We start from the raw sequence: 8,621 nt of genomic DNA on the forward strand, positions 1-8,621 counted from the left end.
AATCCATAGAGACAAAAAGCACATTTTTGGTTGCAAGGAGTTAAGATACCAGGGTATAAAAAAGGTAAAGGGGTGGGAGAGTGATGGCAGAAAATGACTGCTAATGGGTACAAGGTTTTCTTTGGGGGTGATTAAAATGTTCCAAAATTTAAATAATAGCAATGGTCACATAGCTTTGTGAATATACTAAAAACCAATGAATTGTACACTTTAAAAGGATGAATTTTATAGTATGTGAATATTTCAATAAAGCTGTTATTTAAAAACAAACAAACAAACAAAAGCCAGCTAGAGAAAATCCTATCTTTCCATCTCACTGCTTGTAATGTTGTTCCAAGGATATCAGAGCTAAATAAAAGGAAATGTTTATTCCACAGCCAAGGACAATTGGTTTTCGAACACCTATATTTAATAGCTATCAGTTAGCTAACGTACTTGGTATCAGGAATGACATATCTCCAGTAAATTCTTTGTAATAAAGCAAGTTAGAGACACTTGGAACTAAAATACTGGAAATCAGCTATGAAGCTACTATTTCCTGGGCTCCTAAACTTGCCTTTCACCACTTGAGTAACTTCCCTCTTTAAAAAGGGAGAGATAACAGGAGGCACAGAAAGCCTACCTATTTATCATCCACCTATTCTAAAAGAAACACAACAATTGGGATCATGCACAACAGACTTACTAGGAAGAGAAAAACGAATAAAAAAATGTACCTTTCTTTTTGCATTTTTCTAGGCCTACTCTCCAGCCCTGCTTATTCTAGCAACATATTTCACTGAATACCTTCCTAAGGAAGAAAGGAAAGAAGAAAACTAATATTTATTAAAACATATGTTATACCACCAGGTCCTCATTTAATCTTAACATTATATTTATGATACAGATATTATTTCCATTTGTAATTAAGAAAAATGAGGCACCGGCAAGTATCTTCCAAAGGACACAGAGATAGGAGCAGGGATTCAAATAATAGAACAGAAAGGTCCATTTTTTCTCCATTACTTCACATTGACCTTTATGTTTCATTTATCCTTCACTCCTCCCACAAGCTCTTTTCCAAAATGAAATACAACAAAAGAATATACAATTTGAAGAAAATATGAAAATGACATCTCATTAATTCCTAGGTGGCAATTTAAAAGCCACTAGGCTGTCTATAAATGACTTATTCTCTGTAATTCAAAAGAGACCAACTGTCACTTTGGCTAGCAGTTTGTATACCTAATTACAGACCATTAATAATGAAAATTGTGTTGATATTTTACAAGTCCATTTGAAATTTACAGGCCTTACCATTTTACACCGGGAGAGAAGCACAGTAATACACTCAAGTAGGAATACTTACCCTCACAATTTTTCCTCTACCCTCGAACCTACTGTTACACCATGTAAGGGAATTTGGTTTTTGTTTTTTAATGAACATATTCATGGGAAATGTGGCAATATCTGGATTCTGGCTTGGTCATTTGTAGTACTGTGTGTCTTAACAAGCTAAAGGATTTATACTTGATATATAGTGTTTTACAAACTTCGAGTTCTGATCCATTAGTGTGTTACAAAGTCATTTAGTAGTCTGTGGTTAGCATTTTGATTTAAACTTAAAAAGAACAGAACAGAAATAAGAATATATGAAATGACGTTCAGTACTGTTAACAAGCTTTGGAAAACAAAAAGGTGTGTATGTGTTTCAACCTCTTACATGGCTTTTGCATAACTCTACAATCACAAATTTTTTAATTAAAAAAATTTAAAGTCAACATTAACCCAGGTTCTTTTCATTCTGACGCATCTGTATCGCTGTCCGAAGCACAGCCTCCATTTAGTGTGAACGTATCGTTTACAGTAGTTGTCCACCCTTTCTCTAGTCTCAATCTGCTAATAGCTTCCAAATACCTTAGAATGAAACCTAAAGTTCTTATCATTATAGTCTATAAGGCCCTACATGATCTTGCTCTTGGTTTTCTCTCCAAACTCATTAACGTCCACTATCTTCTACCCTCATCTCTCTCAGCCACACTAACCTCACTCATGCACCTGAGCCTTTGCACTTGTTTATAGCTAGACCACATTAGTCTACTTCCCTACAAAACTATTTTCATTGATATGATTTAACCTTCTGTCCATGGGTGTTTTGAAAGACTTATTAAAAGTGATGTTTCTGTATCTTCTATGAAATAATCTGCTATTATTCAGTCTAAATTGTATGGAAACTATTCTATGTACAGTTTAGGTTCCTGAAGGTAATTTGTTTGCAAGGGACTGTGCTTACAGTCCTGTAAGCACTTCCTGTAGGTAGGTATGTTCGCTGGTCCTTTGTCACTTTTCAACCAGAAATATTTTTCTCCTCTATGATGATAAATAAATGTTCTTCTATCAGGCTTCTCTTTTTTTCTTTAAAAGACATCAGTTTTGGCTACTCTAAAATTTTTTTCAAATCCTGTTGAAGCTTTAACTATCTTTATTTCCTAGTAATATAAAAAATGCTCAAGCAGCTCTAGTGTTTGCACTAGCCACCAGGCATTCACTTCAAGCAGGTGTTTAAGTAGCCCTGAATTTATAAAACCCTCTGTAGCTTAGGGGCCCAAGTTCAACTTACACTGTTTTCAGACTTTACATCTGATTAACCCCTTGTTTTTCCCAGAAATCAGACATTGATAGTTGTCCTTGAACCAAAAGATTCTCTCTGCCCCATTACTTTTCCTTGTCCCTTGGTGATTTTGATTACTTTCAATGACCCAGGCACTATACTCCACATATTACATAATTTGCTCTTTGGCCTTCAGAAAATTCTTACCGTTCATTCCATAAACAAATACATTTTGCATCACTTTCAACTTTGCTAAAATCTATAAATACTTTCATTTCCAATATAATGATAAACTGCTTCTTTATAACCCTTCTTACATTGATAGGTTTTGCAATGTCCAAAAATTGATAGATTAATAGCATTTCAACTAAAACTTCAGAACAAAGCACTATATAATAGACATGCCATAGCTCAGAGGGCAAAAACTATAAGCCCATACAGGGGAGGTCTTAAGATGTGAACACAGAATGGATTATGGATTCTAGATGGCAGATGTTATGTCCAGATTTTTAATCTACCTGAATTACCACCTAAAATCAAATAGACTAAAATAGCAAAACTTAAATTCCAAGGATAATATTTACAACAAAACCAGATGACAAGGTATCTACATGAACATTAAAAGTGAATGAGGAAAACATCAACATCCACCAGAAATATATGAAACCTGCACCTGAGCAGGAGGATGTATACAGGAAACAATGGCACATTTTAAGGACTTGAGGAAAACCCTAAGATAGTCATTAGGTATTCACTGGAGAGTGTGATGGCCAATTTGAGAGAAGTTGAAAATGGAAAAGCTTTAGCCCAGTCCAATAACAAGTAAGCATGAGTTAAGTTCTGTAAAAGGCTAGAGCAGTCTGAGTCATGAATTCTTAAAATCAATCTACCACCAAAAACTGCATTTCAAGATAGGGCTCTACAGTGAGGGAAGTTGCTGGATGTGGAAAAATGCAAGGATGCTGGATGTGCAAAATTGAGCAAGGTAGGGACAACAGAGACCAAGAAAAGATCCAGATAAAATGGAGAAGGAAGCCACCATATATTTGAGTTTATTTTACAAAAACAACAGGAGGGGGAGCTGTGTGACATTAGAAAAGTTCTCCTGAACCATGACGCCCTTCTAAAAGTTCAGGAAAACAAATTTCACATAAAAATGAGCAAAAATTTTTCACAGAAAAATATCCCATCCTATACAGTTATTTTAAGAAAATTGAGACTAAAGAATAGACTAATATCCCTACAGATAATGAAGGGGCAGACCTTGAGATCAAAATTATAATACACTATTTCAAAACAAGCTAAGAGACATTAAGAAAATAATTCAGACATGAGAAAGAAACAGAAATCATAATTACAAAACTCCAGAAGAGGGAAAGAACTCAAAAGAAAAAGAATTGTTCAAAAATGAACACAAAATTGAAGGACACAAGTGACTAACTATAACAAATAATCCATTAGGAGAAATAAAAGGTGAAAAAGAAGGAAATTTTTAAAAATCAAAAAGAAATGAAGTGACATCAGAAAAATGGCAGAGTAGGCAGCTCCAAGCTCTCATCCCCCTTCAGAAACATTGAAAAACATGTAGAAACTGTCAGAACCAACTTTGTTAGAATTAGAACTCTGGAAAACAGTCTTATAGCCACAAAGTGAATACTGAATCAAGAAAAAAGCAACTTTAAAATCGTAGGACATCTTTGTGGCATTACTTACTTTTGTCCTATCCCCTTCTCCAGTGTTACAGAAGTCTTGAAGACATCAGCCTACATTCCCCATGTGGGACCCTGGAACCTGGTTCCAGAGAGAGCAGAGTAGATCTAAATCACAAATTATCTTGTCTATCTGTTCTAACCTGTCTGGGGCTACCTAAAGGACTGACGCAAGGCCCTTACCTCTGTTCAGCCTAACTTACAATTCACTCCAAGCTGGAAAAGCAGAGACTGGCTGAAAAGGTGGAATTTATCCTAAGTGGTTCAACATAAGTCAATCAATGTAACATGCCACAATAACAGAAAGACAAAACCCCACACCATCATGTCAATTGATGCAGAAAAGGCACATGACAAAAACCTATATACCATTTTATGATAAAAAAAAAAACACTCAGAAAGCTAGGATTAGAAAGGAACTTCTTCAACATGATAAAGGAAATGCCACAGCTAACCTCATAATGGTGAAAGTGTGAAAGCTTTCTTCCTAATATCAGGAACATGAAAAAGGAAGCTTGCTTTCACTATTGATATGCAATGCTTACTGGAAGAGTTCTAGCCAGACACAAGAAAAAGGGGGGGGGAAAGGTATCCCAAATGGAAAGGAAGAAGTAAACTATGTCTATTCACAGATGACATGATTCTATATATAGAAAATCCCAAAGAACCCACAAGAAAGCTAAGAGAGGGAAGCATGGGTGGCTCAGCAGTTGAGCATCTGCCTTTGGCTCAGGGTGTGATCCTGGAGTCCTGGGATTGAGTCCCACATCAGGCTCCCTAAATGGAGCCTGCTTCTCCCTCTGCCTTTCTCTGACTCTCTGTGTCTCTCATGAATAAATAAATAAAATCTTAAAAAAAAAGAAAGCTAAAAAGCAAATTCAGCCATGTTGTAGCTTACAAAATAAACACACAAGAACCAGTTGTATTTCTACACATCAGCAATGAAAATTCCAAGAAGGAAATTAACAAAGCAATTCCATTTTAAAAAGCACCTAAATAAAGCACCTAGGAATAAATTTAACAAAGGGGTAAAAGACATATACATTGAAAACTATAAAATATTAAGGAAATAGAAAAGCATCCTAATCCATATTCATGGATTTAAAGACTTAATTAATATTGTTAAGGTGTCAATATTAACCAGTGATCTACAGATTTAATGCAGCTTCTATCAAAATTCAAACAGCCTTTTTTGCAGAAATGGGAAAGTCAATCCTCAAATTTGTATAGAATCACAAGGAACCCTGAATAGGCAAAACAATCTTGAAAAAGAACGAAGCTGGAAGATTCACTTTCTGAATTCAAAACTTACTACAAAACTACAGTAATCTAAACCGTGTGGTACAGGCATAAGAACAGACATAACTTAGTAAAACTAAAATTAAGATTCCAGAAATAGGGACACCTGGGTGACTCAGCGGTTAAACATCTGCCTTAGGCTCAGGACGTGATTCTGGAGTCCCAGGATCAAGTCCCACATCGGGCTCCCTGCATGGAGCCTGCTTCTGCCTCTGCCTGTCTCCACCTCTCTCTGTGTGTCTCTCATAAATAAATAAATAAATAAATAAATAAATAAATAAATAAATAAATAAATAAATAAATAAAATATTTTTTTAAAAAAGATTCCAGAAATAAAAATAAAACTATACATCTACATCCAACTGAATTTCAACATGTGCCAAGACCATCAAATGGTTCAAGAAGAGCCCTTCAATGAATGGACCTGGGACAACTGGATAACCACATGCAAAAATAAATAAATAAAGTCACTTTATCCCATATACAAAACAACTCAAAATGGATCAAGGACTTAAATATAAGAGCTAAAACCATTACATTCTTTTCACCCATTATTTCTTAAAAAATTTTTTTCTGGGGCAGCCCCAGTGGAGCAGCGGTTTAGCGCTGCCTGCAGCCCAGGGTGTGATCCTGGAGACCCGGGATTGAGTCCCACATCAGACTCGCTGCATGGAGCCTGCTTCTCCCTCTGCCTGTGTCTCTGCCTCTCTCTCTCTCTCTGTGTGTCTCTATGAATAAATAAATAAAAACTTAAAAAAAAATTTTTTTTTCTGTTCCATTCTTTCCCCCTCTATTAGACTTCTGGTATTTCCATAATGTGCATGTTGGTACACTTGATGCTGATGTCCCTTAGGTTCTGTTATTTTCCCTCATCTTTTTCTTTCTGGTTCTCAGGGTATTTCAATGGCTCTATCTTCAAGTTTCTTGATTCTTTCTTTTGCCTGCTCAAATATGCCACCAAACCTTTCACTGATTTTTATTCCAGCCATTGTACTTTCTATTTCTCTCTATTGATATTCACCACTTGTTTACAAATTATTTCCCTGATTTTCTTTAGTTCTTTGTTCATGTCTTCCTTCAGCATTTTGAGCATATTTAAAATAGTCAAAGTCTTTGTCTAATAAGTCCACTGTCTGAGCTGGGATATTTTTTTCTTCTGTGAATGGGCCATAATTTCTGTTTCTTTGAATGTTTTGTAATTTTTGTTGAAAATCAGATATCCCAAATATTGTAATGTGGTAATTCTAGAAATTAGGTTTGCTTCTCTTTCTAGAGATTGCTATTATTATTTGAAGGATACAGTTACTTGTTTAGTGACTTTTCCAATTTTTTTTTTTTTTTTTTTTTTGCAAAAACTATATTCCTTGTTTTGTGCTGTCATGGAAGTCTCCGTTCTGTTCAGCCAGAGTCCTGACACAGATTTCCCTAAATGCCAGGATGCAATCAGAAAAAGAGGATAGGGATATTCTGTCTCTTTATTTATTTTAAGATTTTATTTATTTATTCATGAGAGACAGAGAGAGAGAGAGAGGGAGAGAGAGAGGCAGAGACACAGGCAGAGGGAGAAGCAGGCTCCATGCAGGGAGCCCAACGTGGGATTTGATCCCGGGATCACGCCCTGGGCCAAAGGCTGGGGCTAAACTGCTGAGCCACCCACATGTCCCTATTCTGTCTCTTTAAATTCTCTTGGCAGATGCCAGGAAACCTCTCTAGCCTGTGGGTTTTAAAACAATGGTCAGTCTCTTAGCAATCAAAAGCAGCAGTCAAAACATACAACCACAATTTTTTAAGGACAAGCAAGTCACATCAGGAACCATGGGCCACCATACTACCAGCTGCTTGTCACAAGGCTGGGGGATAGAAAATGGTAGTCACCATTTGGTGCAAAGCACCAAAATTCTCAGAAATTTACCAGCCTCTTTCCTTATTAAGCACTCGACTGGATGCTGCAAGTGCTTAACTAGGCTGAAGAATTCCAAAATAATTGCTTCAGACAGTTCATGCCAGCTTAATAGTTGTCTTGGTGAAGGAATCGATTTTTGGAGCTTCCTTTTCTGACATTTTTTATGATGTCACCCCCATCTATTCAATCTAAAAATCTTTTCTAGAGCCAAGTCAAACAAGTCCCTAATCTATGATAATAGCTACCATTTATTGACTGCCTGCTATGTCCAGATACTCCTGATCGTCACAATCCTACCAAATAGATATTACCATCTCCATTCTATCTATCTATCTATCTATCTATCTATCTATCTATCTATCTATCTATCTATCTATAAGATTTTATTTATTTATTCATGATAGACATAGAGTGAGAGAGGCAGAGACACAGGCAGAGGGAGAAGCAGGTTCCATGCAGGGAGCCTGACATGGGACTCCATCCTGGGACTCCAGGATCACGCCCTGGGCCAAAGGCAGGCGCTAAACCTCCGAGCCACCCAGGGATCCCCCATCTCCATTTTATTGATTAAGAAACGAAGGTCAGATATATTAAGTAGCTTGCCATGGTCTCCTAGCTATTGCAGATTCGACATTCTTATTCCTTTAAAACCTCCATACTATCTTCCTCCTCCACTTTAAACACTCTCTGGTCTTTGAGTACAAATTTATGAAATCTCACTTTGTTTATGAAGTTTTCCTGAAGCAATCAAAATAGTAAGAATCTATTTCAACTCTAATTCTTTTTTTTTTTTTCCAACTCTAATTCTACCATTAAGGCAAATCATTTACTTGGCACCTGTCCTGGAGAGATTGCGCATCAATAAAATCAAATTGCAGAACACCCCTACACTGAGAATAAGTCCAGAGAGCATGAATTAAATACCAAAATCCTGAGAGGCTGCTGAAAAGAATAGTTAGGCACAGTTAGTTGCTAAGAAGGCACTTACAAGTGAGCATGGTGAGCTGAATGAAAGGCAAGAAGAGGGAGGTAGAGAAGGAACAGGTATTGCAGTACATTTATATATAGTTAATGCTCAGCCCCAGAAGTAACAAAAATCAAACAAAGGAAGAAGTGGGAA

The 8,621-nt window shown here is 36.5% G+C and overlaps 1 protein-coding gene across 32 annotated transcripts in view; it reads right to left on the reverse strand.

Annotated features, from left to right (window-relative positions):
* The window catches only part of SLMAP (sarcolemma associated protein), a 142,561-nt gene that overhangs the window by 83,867 nt on the left and 50,073 nt on the right, over positions 1 to 8,621 (reverse strand). The window lies entirely within an intron of this gene.

This window comes from Nyctereutes procyonoides, unplaced genomic scaffold (assembly GCF_905146905.1).
Source record: "Nyctereutes procyonoides isolate TBG_1078 unplaced genomic scaffold, NYPRO_anot_genome, whole genome shotgun sequence".
NCBI classification, from domain to species: Eukaryota; Metazoa; Chordata; class Mammalia; order Carnivora; family Canidae; genus Nyctereutes; species Nyctereutes procyonoides.